This window comes from Lissotriton helveticus, chromosome 7 (genome assembly GCF_964261635.1).
Source record: "Lissotriton helveticus chromosome 7, aLisHel1.1, whole genome shotgun sequence".
Lineage (NCBI taxonomy): Eukaryota > Metazoa > Chordata > Amphibia > Caudata > Salamandridae > Lissotriton > Lissotriton helveticus.
The window spans coordinates 54,316,939-54,329,679 of record NC_136068.1 but is presented as its reverse complement, the minus strand read 5'-3'; positions in this window follow the sequence as shown (position 1 = coordinate 54,329,679).

Below are 12,741 nucleotides of genomic sequence, written 5' to 3'. Positions count from 1 at the left end.
TCGTGTTCTCCTCTCCGTGAGCATCTTGATGTGGACATAATGCCCTTGACAGATTTTACACCTAGAGTACAGTAAATATATATTCTCCACCTTGCACCATGCACTATACTCACTGTGACCGTCTTCACGGTGAAAGTGTACATCACCTTGATGTTCCATGTTTTGATCTTGATGGTAATATCGCAGTGATTTCAATTGTTACATGGTACATTGATGGCCTTCCAATCGGGAGATACACGCTAGAAATATCGGCCTGCATAGATTTTTTCATAAATTTTAAGCCTTGTCTAGTGCTATTCGCCGGGCGCATGCCTAAGGGAACAGTGTTTCCCGGCTTATTCTTGCGCGCGAATTCAGGGTCAGCGACTAATCCTAATATAAAATAACATCCAGATAGGAGGCAGATAACGTTACAGATACATCAGAGACCAGCATAGAAACGTCTTTAACGAACGACGCAATGTGTTTAAAATAAAAAGTAAATAATAAAAAACCATTGCCTTTGCTTTCCAACCATTTGCGCATGCGCGAAGGAGTAGTGTTTTCTCCTCACGCTTGTACCGACAGTTGTGTTATGTTGTATGCCCCGCACGCCTCATCATCAACCGATTGGCGGTTACTTAAGGGTGATGGGCGGCCTTTCAACCACCTCCACTTCCGCTCTACTCATGGACAGGGGCACCGACGGACAGGTGAGTGTCCTATTGGACTCTCCTTATTTCAGCCAGCTTCTGCAGAAGAGTTTTCGCTGACCATACAGGATTAGTAGTAGCCTGTATGGTCCTTAGTCTCTGCATGACTGGGATGCCGAAAGGGGATACTGCAGGAGCCCTTAACTGTGGGCAGCCCTGTTGGTCACCCTCGGGCTTTTATCAGCTCCTTCTACTAATGTCATTAGACTGGGTTTGACAATAAGCTTCCAGTTTATACAATTGAATGAGGAGTTAAGGTACTGTCAACAGACCGCCTAGAGGCACCCTCAAATGTCTAGACTATGTCTTGTGACATGAGGTATATCGCATTATATGTGTCATATGGGATGTTGTGTGGGGACTTTGGCTTGGCAGTTGGGCACCTATCACACGTTCGTTGGGTTAGATGTGTAGAGCAATTGGCTGGGGCACTGTAGAGTAGTGTGCTGACTGTGTCCCTTTTCTACAACACAGAGCGGGGCCTCATACTCCCGAGCGGTTGCCGGGTGAGGTGAGGTCTTCACCCACACAAGGCTGGGTGAGTATCACTGGGAGGAAATGCCTCTAGGTGATAAAGCTATTATGCTTTTTTCTATATATGCAGAATGTCAATTATTCATGCAGGTGTGTTTTCTATACGGTCTCTCTGTATTCAGGTGGTTGTGGTTGTGTAATTTAGTGTTGTTGTACAATAATTTTTGTTTGTTGATAGGAAGAAGACAAGCTTCTCTCCCGCCAGTGGACGTCTAAAGCGTTAAAGTTCCTGGTAGATGTATTTGTCTATTAGTAAACTTATTATTATTATAATTTTTTTACACATTACTTGTAGTTATGATTGCAGTAGCTATTTCATATCCAAGGTCCTGAAGAAAGCCGGGGCAATTCCCCGTTGGCTGAAACATGTCGACCGTCCTGCACAGCGCCATTGGGTAGTCTTTCTACCAGGCGTGTTTTTAACCCTTGACACACAGACTTCTCTATGTACGCTCTTTCAGAATCAGTGTAGTCAATTTTATCTATCACTACCACTTGAGCACTGCACACTTTCTAGTCCACTTTATGGTAAACATCATGGCTAGATTTCTGACATCCATTTTCCACACCGGCACTATATGGTCGGACGTGGTATGGATTGATCAGCAATTCCCACGTGACGTTAACTCCACCACGAGGGTGGGCTGATGGGAATTATTCTAGCTTTGGGTTACCAATAACTCTCAACAGCATTGGCTTGCGTACGCATCCTACTGTTTCATAGTGACAGGTATAGTTACACACCATCTTTAGACCTGTTCTGCTCTGTTGTGTGTTTTACATGTATTATTCCATCATCTTACGCCACATGTGGTCCAAGAACTCATTAAAGGATCAAAGATCAAAGAGTCCAGATTAATTCATCTACTGTGTATTTGTGCATTCTGAAATATTTATGTTGCCTCTCTGTGCTTTTTTAAGCTTCTCAAAATCTGGTTACCCTAACATAGGCTATCTCTGGAGGGGCTTAGAGTGGCAGGGCTCGGGAGTGGGATGGACTTTTATCTCATTACTCTCATGAGGCTACCAGCGGCAGGGACATGGAGAAGGGATGAGGCATTATGCTGAGCACACCCTCTCCCAGAAAAACAAAAACAAAGGCTTCTGAAGCTGCAGCTAATGTCCTGAGAAGATTGCCAAGCTATCCATAGGCATCTGCTGTGCCAAGCCTCCAAACACAAGCTTGAAACCCACTATGTGCAGGTGTTTCCAGCTTACATTATCACCTACTTTGATGTTGGCCCTTATTGGGATCAGGGCTTATATCATTTCACACAGCGAGACCATATGCACTAGTGCAACGAAACTTGAGGAGGTCCCTCTGCAAACGACTTTTAGGGGCCCCCCTTCAGACTCAGTCAGGAGCTGTCATGCCAGGGTAGGATGTACGTTGTTACAACGCATGCTTTTACTACGCATGCCTTCACAACGCAGGATTTACAACGGAAGTTGTTACAACGACTTGCGTTGGGGGGTGCTGGATAGTGAATAGTTTAATTTACTATTCCAACTCCAGTCCCCGTGGATAGTAGGGAAGGTGTTGGATAGTAAATTAAACTATTACCTATCCTAGAGCGCCCCCCAGCTCAATTCATTGTAATGACTTGCGTTGTAAATCCTGCATTGTAAAGGCACTGCGTGGTAAAAGTTGCGTCGTAAAGGATGTTTCCCGCCAGGGTACTGTGCTGAGGGGCCCCGCTGGAGCCCAGGCCCCCGGCCTTTGTTACGCCATTGACCATATGAGTTGGCAGATCTGTTCTGACTAAAGTATAAATGCAGAAGACACAAATAGACCCCTTTGTATCAGACCAAAGCATGGAGCCCAATGAAATCAAAGTACACCTGCCATTACAGAGAACATTCTCTAGAATGAAACAAAACATGATTGACCCCTTCTGGTAACTAACAGAGGATGGTGGCTTTCACAAGTAAGCCAAGGCTCTCAGGGACTGAGCCAAGCCCCTCTATGTGAACTAGTTTGGTGCATCCAGGAGATCTGGCAGGCAGCTAATGGTGTCCATAGTTAGACCTAGAAAAGAAACATGCCTGTAAATGGTGTCTACTTGGATGCTGTGAAGCTGTTGCATCTATTGCTTTCCTATACAATTGTACTCAATACTCTGAAGCTATCTGCTCACTTTAAAGTGGAAGGTACTTAAACTAAATCTGCATCCCAGTTTCTTTATTTACTCTACCCCACAATAAATGGGGAATGTTAGAAATGGGGGTCTCTAGCTGGCAATGGTTTGCACCTCTGTCAAAGTAGGGACCCTTCTTCCTAGTCAGGGTAAGGGGGACACAATTCTAAAATAATCCCTGCTCATCTCCTTGGTAGCTTGGTATGAGCAGACAGGCTTATCTCAGAGGCAGTGTATATAGCATTTGTGAACACATACAGTAATACAGTGAAAACACTATCCAGTTTAGAAAAATAAGTGATCTTTATCTAAACCAAACAAGCGACCAAAATGACAAAAACCCACAATACAGTAATCAAAATATGACTTTTAAAAGGTAGAAATAGTTCTGTTCAAAGAAAATGATAGATGCAACACTTTCAATACAAAGTACCCTGGATGCGTTAAAAACACAAGCAAAAAGGGTTGCAGGGAAGTTGATGCATTGGTTCCTTACACACAGGGAAGGTGATGAGCCGGTTCCTTGCTCCAGGGGAGGTGATGTGTTGGTTCCTTACTAGAGAGGAGGTGATGCGTCGGTTTCTTAATGCATTTGGAGGTGATGCGTCAGTTTCTTACTATTTCCCCCAGCGATACGGCAGACCTGGCGCTTTGATGCGATGCATAACTATTTGGACAATGCGATCCGTGAAGATCCGGGTTGCGATGCGACAATTCCAGCCACGTCCCCTCGATGTTTCGGTTCTTACACAGCAGGACCTGCGTCAGAGTCGGAACAATGATCTTGGACGTCGGAGATCGGTACACAGGACTCGTTGCATGGCAGACACCTCAGCCGCGGGCAGGCGCTACATCAATTCTTCGGCGGCGGCGATGCATCAAAAAGTCTTCTCGCACCGCTGCAATGCATCGGAACCAGGTGATGCGTCCATTTTCCCAGTCCTTTTAGTCTTTTGCAGTTACCAGCTCCAGAAATAACCTCTAGAGTCCCAGAACACTAGCAGGCCCCTCTTGGCAGGTCGGAACTCCCAGCAAAGGAGTTCAGGGAGACTGGGGGCGAAGTCTTTGTGCCCCTGAGACTTCTGAACAGGAGGCAAGCTTTACTTCAAGCCCTTGGAGATCTTCCTCGAGCAGGGGACACAGCACACAGCAAAGTCCTTGTCCTTTCCTTGGCAGAAACAGCCACTGCAGGCTTAACCTCGACAGCAAACAGCAATGGGGCAGTACTTCTCCTCAGTTTCTCCAGCTCTTCTCCTTAACAAAGGATCCTCTTGTATCCCAGAAGTAATCTAAAGTTGAGGGGTCAGGGCCCCACTCTTTATAGCACAGATTCCTTTGTTGTCTGGTAGCAGAGAAGCTGTTTGCCCAGCCAAAACCAGTTCTGTCCTCTCTGGTGCAACTTCCCGGCAGGGAGTGGAGACAGCATTGTCCAAGACAGACCGCGCCCATTCAGGTGTGAACGAAATCTCCTCCTCCTACTCTGAATGCAGCCCTGCTCTGACTCACCCTGGAAAGGGAGGATCCCTCCCCCCTCCCCCCCCCAATGGCTGTCACTCCAAAGCCAGACAGTCAATACACAAATCTAGCAGAGACAGACTGGATGGATAAGCAAGAAAATATCCACTTTCTAGAAGTGGTATTTTCAAACCCAGCAAATAAAAATCATTCTTACTAAAAGATGCATTTTTTTATTCTGAGTTCAAGCATACCAAACTCTATTTTCCCATCTTGTTCCCATGTGCAGATATACTTATAAGATGTTATAGAAAACCTCCCCATTCTATCCTTTGGGACAGATTGCCTTTCAATAGTTAAAAACTAAATTGACAGTATTTCACTATCAGGACAGGCCACACACACAAGGCATGTCCTACCTTTCACATGCACTGCACCCGGCCCACAGGGGTACCTTGGGCCTACCTTAGCAGTGACTCATATGTAAGAAAAGGGAAGGTTAGGTCCTGGCAAGTAGGTGCACTTGCCAGGTCGACATGGCAGTAGTAGACTGCACACAGACACTGAAGTGGCAGGTCTGAGACCCTTTTGCAAGGCTGCTTGTTTGGGTGGCACAATTAGAGCTGCAAGCCTACTAGTAGCATTTGGTATACAGGCCCTGGGCACACACAGTGCACTGTACTGAGGACTTAACTGTAAACCAAATAAACCAATCATGAAAACACTAATCCATCATAACAATTTAAAGAGGGAGCATTGCACTTTGGCTCTGAACAGCAGTGGCAAAGTGCCCAAAGCAACTAGACCAGTAAAAACAAAGTCCAACGCACAGTAAAAACACAGAAGGCAAAGGCAGAAATATAGGGGAAACCCAAGGGCTGCCAGGTCTAACAGGGATCATTTATTCAACCTTGTTTTACACCTCAAACTCTGGCCTTCATTTACAATAGTTTGATGCACTGCAGAGCAGCAAGCCTTCCAGCTGCACTGCCGTGCATCAAAATAAAAGGACAAGAATGCGCTGTGTCTACAAGATACAGCGCATGCCTTTCCTTCTCCCCTGTGCCTACGCACAAACTGCAGCCGTGCGCCAACCCAGACACCCTTGTGTCATATTGGAAGGAGCCTGCGTTGAGAGGATGATTGCTTTTGTGTAGGAAGGTACACCTTCCTACACAAAAACAATCATTGATGGTATTTTTCTCTTTCTATGCATGGTGCAGAATGCTGCATGCATAGAAATAGGAAAGAATGAGGAGAAATGCAAGTATTTCTCCTCATTGTGCCGAATGCAGCATGCATAGAAAGAGGAAAAACCAATGAGAAATAAAAGTGTTTCTCCTCATTGCACCACTCCGAAGCATCCCCTGGGGAGGTGTCGGATTCTGATGCATTCATGGCTTTACAAAACATTGTAAATCTGGGAATGTGTCAGGTTCCAAGGATCACTCATAGCAACACCCATGGACTGCCCCTTTCATGCAAAGGCTGTGAAAAGTCATGCTTGGTGACTTTGCTTTGTCTTGTAAATATAAGGAAGCTGATTGCTCTGCCGGCGCGTCAAAAGAAGTGGTGCACCGGCGGCGCACTGGGCTTGTAATTGAGGCCCTCTGAGTGCTATCAATGGCCACATGACTTGCAGACAATGTGCAGCAGTAGCAGGATAACAACAGGACAAACCAGGGGATGCCAACTCTTCTAGGGCCCGATGTAGGTCACCAAATACTGGTCGGTAACGGACAAATTTGGCCGTTACCGACCGGTATTTGGTGATTGAGATGTAGGAAGCAATATTTTGCACAATCTGTAAATTTACCGAATCGGTAAATTTACCGATTCTGTAAAATACCGAATCAGTAATTTTACCGATTCGGTAAATTCCAGATGTAGGTAGCACTGTTTGAAGTGCTACAGGCCTTCAGAATTCGGTATTTTACCACCCAATCCTATTGGGTGATAAAATACCGAATACAGGTGTACATGCACATCTGTGCATGTACACCTGTGCCATGTGACACACAGACATGCCCTTAGAGCATGTATGTGTGCCACATGGCGCACATGCCTGTACTTGGGGTGCTAGAGGGTGTGAAAGTGACACCCCCTGCACCCTTGCAGGATTCGGTTTTTACCGAATCGGTAAATACCGAATCGGTATTTCCCATTGATTCCTATGTGCTTCAAGACCCATAGGAATCAATAGGAAATACCGATACAGATTCGGTAATTCTAAAATAAGAATTACCTACATCTGCCCCCTTCCTATTTACCTACTCTTAAATACCGAATCAGTATGATTAGGTATTTAAGAGTAGGTAAATAGGAATTACCTACATCGGGCCCTAAGTGTGGTACAGTGGCAGTTTGTGCTCCTGCACTTAAATTTTGTAGTTTAACCTTTCATTTGTAAATGGCCATCAGCCATCATAGAATGAAAAATTAAACCACCTAAAAAGTCAAAATGTCTGCCAGTAGGTTACAAAGCGTACACATGTGCCCTAACATCACGACCCCATATCCACACTTTAGTGGGCAGCTCTTAAAATGATCTCTCACTCAGAAAACTCCGGCTGCCTAATGACGAACCGAAAAACATCTTGAAATGAGCATTTGTCACATAGCCAAAAAATTTCAAGCTGACTGCCTGTGCATCCACATGTGACACACAACTGGCCTTGCTGATTTTTTTTTATTATATATTTTTCACTATGTTTTAGTTATGCAAAAGCAGAACCCTCAGTTCTTAAAGGCAAGACCTATTGACTTTGCCCATATCGTTTATGCTTGCTGTACAAATAAGACAAAAAGATTACATTTAGAGAATGGTGTCTAGATGTAGTGGTCTACAACATGTAGACGAGGCAAAATGATTGTTCTATAGCAGAAATTCAGTGAAACTAACAAGTTTGATGATCTTAAAAGCATTTTTAAATGATACTGTGAAGCTTGTCTTATGGGTTTTTTTTATCGGCAAAGAAAATAGCCAAGCTTATAACTGTACATGCAGGCAGACCTATGGGCTTTGATCATTCTTATTTAACTCCATGACCTGTCAATCTACACAGCTAGAGCTGTATGTCCTAACATTGAGGTCACAAATATTGACGTACAAAAATATTGACTCCAGAACAGCGACTACACTGCATGAACAAGGTAATTATGTTAAGACAACTACAGCTTTAATGTTCCTGAAAATATTTATGTATATCAAGAGATAAGCAAGCCTGTGATCCTACTCGATTAAATACTGCCTCAAGTTTAGACCAAACTGAGGGCCATAATAGTATCAGGAGCATCTTGATCATATCCTCTAAATAGGCCAGACCCAGCTCTCTGTGGCACAAATATGTTGAGCGTCTTTGCAGGACTGCCAGCAGTCTTCTTAGAAAAGGATTCTCTTTTCTTTGTACAACTTTAATGTCTATATAGCCCCACAGACCTACACCAGAAAGACACTTGCTCCTATAAAGTAGTGCAAATCTCCCTAAGGGGTTAGGATCCAGCTTTGTAGCAAATCTAAATACCACTCCTGTCGCTTTACCAAACTGCTGTGTACATTCCTCAGATGGGGACCAAGTGCCCAAACAAACAATGTGGATGCCCAGTTACAAGAATGTCCATACCCTGCTGATCTGAACCCAATGGATAGGATGAGGACGCGCCTTTGTCGCTCCAGGTCCACTGATCATAGTGAAAGATTTACTTACGTATGCTTTGAGGTTGAAGACCATTAGAAGTTCCCATCAAGACAGCTTTGTACAGGTATAATATAACAGGCATTGGACAGGCACCTATCAAAGGCAAATCTCTAGAAATGGCTAGTAAACACTTTACTAGGTCGTCAGTGTAGAGTAAAAATAGAAAGGGACAGCACATCCCTGCTGACTCCCTTTTAATCCTATTCGCCGTTTGCACCACAACGAACCTTAGCAGTAGCTTTACTGCTCATTTAACTCACAATTGTATTTCTAACTTTATCTACGGCTAATGAACTCATGATGGACCATACCTCTGATTGGTTAACACAGTCACATGCATTGGTATGGTCCATGAAAGCCAAGTGTATAAATCTCTTCTTGGCCGCTACTATATTTGCTAATCAGGAAACTTAAATTTAAACATTGTTAAACTGTACCCAATCCTTTCCTAAATCAGAATTGAACATCCGACAATAAAGAATTTTCTTCCTCCCATAATACCAAGTTAGCTCATAATATTCTCCCTGTCAACTTTACTGAAGAATCTATTAAAGAGTTGGGCCATTAGCAGTTGGCATCTTTTCTATTTCCTTTTTTATGAATTGTGAACATTATAGATTGAGTCAACGTGGAAGGAACATCACCACTAATCCTGGGCAAAGCACTACGCTACGCTCGCATAGTTTGCGAAGTTTGCGCTACTTCGCACTATGTGAACTGCACGAAGCACAGTGCAAACACGCGTAGCGTAGCATAGTGCAGCGGTCATTTTTTGCTTGCTTGCGGTCCTCAACGCCAAGTTGGCGACTGCGAGCAAGCAAAATTACATCCCGGCAAGACTTTTTCCTCGTTCGCGATCAGCAACATCAAGTTGCCGATCGCGAGTGTGGAAAATAGACGTCTCGCGAGATTCTCAACGTGGGGAGATCAGGTTTCTCATTGCGAGTGGTCGGGTATGCTCGCGACCGCTCGCGATGAGAAACTACCAGTCCGCGTTGAGAAAGCTGCTGCTCGAGTAAAAATCTACTCGAGCGGCAGAAAACTACAGCTCGCACTGTGCAAGATGCCGTTTTCAATGATTGCACAGTGCCGGATGCTTGTCCGCACTGTGCAATCATTGAAAACGGCATCTTGCACAGTGCGAACAGGGTACTATGCAGTTTGCATAGTGCTCCGAGTAGCTTGCGTAGTGCGAAGTTCACTTCGCATAGCTACACGCAACGCTACTTCGCAAACTACGCCCAGCCCTAAGTCACACCAGCTGCCACCTTTAAAACATTGGTTAGGAGGGGAGCCCAAAGGACAATATTCTCCTCACAAATATCCAATGGGAACTGTCTGGCCCTGGGGCTTCACCAGAAGGGCTCCTATTACTAGTAGTACACACTTCAGACAGCTCTAAAGAGATAGAAGGGGCATTGGTATCTATAATGTGATCAATTTCTGATTTTACAAAGCTAGGCTCCTGGGTATGAGGATGGATGCTACAAAGGTTATTCACCCAAACCAAGGAATCAACAGTTGACACTATAGATTCCATGAAAAATGCAGAATTAATAGTTTTTCCAAATGTAGTCTAATCTCTCATCTGACTGTCCTGTACAAAATTCTCCCAGGCTTCTTCTCTAAGGACGGCTTTCCTAGCTTGGAGAGCAAGTTATACCTTCTTCATCTTTGTACCACTGTTCTATGTCTAGGGCTTGAGTGTAAAGCAGCCTTTAAATATTTCTGATCTTGTGCACAGGCCTGATAAAGTCAATCACAATGCTTATCCTAATTCACAGTTTTAGTACTCACCAGCAAAGACTTACTTGAGCTACAAATGGCATCAAAGGAGAACCTAACTTTGGTGTCTCCGCTAAACATGTCATATTTTTTTTATTCTGGTTAATAAGAGCAGATAAGAACTGCGTAGGATTAACTCTACTCCATTTGATCCTCAACCCATTATTTCTACCAGCCTCTATGCTGTCTACGGTATCAAATACTTTTGGTGGACCCGAACCAACAAATATCCCCATTGCATTAGGATTATGGTCGCTTGCACAATTAGAAATAACATTAAAATCTGAGACATAAGGATATAAATGGCCTGTCACAAGGATGAAGTTGATAGTACTTATTGTTTCTCTACCTACAAACATAGGAATAGTAGTAGATGGTATGAGACATATATTGTTAGCAAATGCAAAGTTACATGTGATTAAAAAAAGATTTAAAAAAAAGTTATTTAATGCCTCTCTATATGGGTAATATAAAAAAGGTGACTGGTCCTTCCCCCAGAAATCAACTATCCCACATAGCTCCTTCGGCGGTAGCATTTCAAAATCCTGCCTCTGCCTTGGGCATGCGAACTCAACTACCAACAAATGTTCAACCCTGGCACTTTCAGAAGAGTTTCAGAAGATTCGGAGTGAGATCGGGCTAGATTGATCATAGAAGTGATCATGCAGAAGATCTTTAGGAGTTAGGAAGATCCTTTTGCATGTCTCCTGCCAAGTCACCTACTACTGAAAGGATCCCTCTGGATAGAGGTCCATTCTTCTGAAATGCTGCTAGGGCTGCAACAGAGTCAATGCAAACCCACGAGAGCAGGAAGACACACTTGAAAGGCCAGTAGGGCAGATCCAGAGTCAGCCTAAAGTCAGGAGAACAGGTTGGCACTTTTTTAAGGATTGTAGGTTTGGGGAGAAGCCAGTTCTGGGCAAGCAGGCCTTTATCTCCGATGCATTGATGGATGTGATAGATGATGAGTGAAAGGTCTGTGCACCAGCGTGTAGTATTAAGTGATTGTAGCCTCTCTTTACAGAGTCAATTCTCTAGTGGCAATAAATGCATACAAGGGTTATTCCATAACTTTTTATATGAACATTCTTAACTTTAACTCAAAGTCCAGGTAAGAACAAATTGCTGAATGTAGTACTTATCTTTTTTTCTGAAGCATTCCAGATCTACAGTAACTTGCTTTAATTTCCTCCATTTTGAGGATATAGTCTGGTCACTCAGCATGGAAAGCGCACTATCACAGAACTCTGAGTAAGAGGTCGCAAATGATGGATTCTTTGTAGGGACATCAGGTGAAAGAGATGCTGGAATGGCTGGTCTTACAGCCTCCAGCGACACTGCCGCCCCACTACAAAAAATAAAGGCCATTGTTTGAAATCTTAGGAAGCAAGGTGTAAATGAATCCCAGTTATCCTTTGAAAATACAGGTGAAGAACACCAGGTGCAGCCCAGGAGCTGAAAAGGTTCTCTGTAAAGACGTAGCATATGCGCAGGTGAGGTCCAAGGTTACTGTCCCATAGAATGTAAGCCACGCCTCACCGATGAGGCCCAACAAGGCTGCAACCCATCTAGCGTTGCTTTTCTTTCCATTCAGAGCTGATGTGAAAGAGCAGTTTGGAGTGACTGTTCCCACTGGAGCAAGACCATTGGTATTGTTATTGTTAAGTACTCTTATAACGCACAACAGCTACTCCGAGGAGTGTCCCGGTGCGGAGCCAAGAAGAGTCACTGAACTACACCGCCTTCATCACGGAAACAGGTACGGTTTTAAAATGTTCTTGAAGGCTAACGGGTCTTGGGTATTGCGCACTGAGAGAGTAGGGGCATTCCAAGCCTGGGCAGCCTTGACAGCCAAGGAGCAACCGCCCAGCTTTTGACGAAAGAAGCGGGGCACCCTAGCTAGAAGGAGAGCTGAAGAGCAGAGTTGTCTCAACGCTTCTCATGTGATGCTGATTCGAATAGGGTCGGTCTCCATCTGCATTGGCCCACACAACAAGCAGGGATGGCCCAGTGGCTTGGGTTTGCTATACTGTTTTCCCTGTGCCATGGGACTCCAGCTGCCTCACCCATGAGGACCACCAAGGCTGATCCGCAGATGCTCGTGTTTCCATTGAGAGGGGGCCTTGCCTGGCAGTTGTGCTGCTCTCCCTTCATTGGAGCAGGACCAAGGCTCATTACCCTATGGTTGCTCCTTGTCTGGAGAGGCACAGTAGGCAAAACAACTATAGACTGGAATGCAATATAGTGTAATTACTGACATCTGAGGTTAAATCAGGCGTTCTACCTGTCTCCTTTGTACATTTCTCTGGATGAACCAAATGGCAGGATTTTAATGAAGATAGTGCGAACCCAGTGATGTGGCCGCTGGTGCAATGTCGTATTATGGCCAATATGAAACTGGATTCTCTCCTCAAAAGGAAACCAATGGGCTGAGAGAGA